This window comes from Olea europaea, unplaced genomic scaffold (genome assembly GCF_002742605.1).
Source record: "Olea europaea var. sylvestris unplaced genomic scaffold, O_europaea_v1 scaffold3153, whole genome shotgun sequence".
NCBI classification, from domain to species: domain Eukaryota; kingdom Viridiplantae; phylum Streptophyta; class Magnoliopsida; order Lamiales; family Oleaceae; genus Olea; species Olea europaea.
The window spans coordinates 8,364-10,090 of record NW_019250324.1 but is presented as its reverse complement, the minus strand read 5'-3'; positions in this window follow the sequence as shown (position 1 = coordinate 10,090).

Below are 1,727 nucleotides of genomic sequence, written 5' to 3'. Positions count from 1 at the left end.
ACCAATAAATAAGTTGTGATATATAATTATGTATACGTGACCATTAATTGAATAACTGTGATCTTATAGTATTTAATTAATTAGTTAATACATAATTTTTGCACTTTTAAACATAAAACCCTGATTTTTGAATTGTCCATACTTAAGACATGAGTTGTGAATTTTTCCCATGTTTATTTTAGGTTAAAAGTAATTTGTTCAAGAAACTATGGTAGTTTCTTTCAAATTTTCATGTCAATTTCTATCGACTGTCCTTTTAATATAGACATGTTGAAAAGCACGTGAAGAGGGGCAGTGGAAAATTTCATGAAACTTTGGGATGCTTAAGTCAGTAATTAATTCACCTTGAATTTGGACAAAGAGAATTGAATAAAATGAAGTGTACTTGTTTTTTGTATCAATGAAATATATCGATTCTCTCCTAATTGATTGATTCTTGTGTATGATGATTTACTCCACAAGCGAATCAGGAATTCCTACAATCTTTCCTTCGGCTGGTCTAAGTCGAGGAGCTATCGAAAAATCTTGCTCGGATCTCCGGGCATGACTCAGAAGATGCAAGCACTTCAGGCTAGTTCTATTGGTTCCTCATTTTCCTATGGTTTAACAGTTCGATCCGACGGGCAGATGCCAATTTTGCCGATCAAATTTTCGTTTGATTAGAATCACTGTAAGTTCTTGATTGATATTTCATGGAATTATCATTTTTGTTAATCTTTCAATCATAAATTTTATTAATTTTTATCTAAATATATTGCAAATATAATTTTGCTAAACTAATTTTAATCAAAATTAATTAAAAATATGATTTTTAGTTAATCCAAACTGGCTAAATTTCATTTGTTTAAAAGGGTTGGCTTGAATTGGTAAGACTATGGAGACTTTGAAAAGAATGCGCATAAAACCATGTATGTCCATCACAGACGTGGTTTTATGCCTTAATAAACAACAATGAACCCCTAAACAAGTTTGATTAGAGGGCAAATTCAGGAGTATCTCGAATTCTTTATGATTTTATTTTTTATTCATTCAAATTTTATGAATTTTTAATTTACAGTACGAAATTTACCTGTGTGAGACTATATTGTCTAAAAAATGGAAGACCCATTCAAGTCCTATTTGATATAAATTAAAATTAAATTTTTTATTAGATTTTGATAAAAATTGAAGAATGTGTAGTTGATAAATTGTGAATCTTGCGGAATGTATGATTAAAATTAATTATTAATTTTGGCTTGAAATTTTTATACCAAACAAGGACTAAATTTTAGACCAGTTATAATATGAATAATGTTATTCATAATCAAATACTGCAACAATTATCCTCTGTGGTAGCTTGTTATTTGAAGCATAAATTTCCTATAATTTCGTTATCTCAAATAACAAAATGTCACAATAACAACTATAGTCGTTGACTATAAATAACACTGCTCTTAATATATATTCAACCCCCATTTAACCCCTATTTTTGAAAATGAAAATGAGTGGAATGATATTTTTTCTTTTTATGAAAACTGAGTGGTTGAAAGAAAAGGAAAAAAATTCGATTTATGTGTTATATTTTTTAACGAAAGATTGTATAGTTGAAAATAGGAAAGAAAAAAATAGAATGTAATGGAATTTAGGGCCTGTTTGATTCGTTTAATTTTTCGTGGAAAATTTTTCACAATTTTCCTTGTTTGATTGCAAAATTTTCTTGGCAATTCATTTTCCTTCCCCCCCCCCCC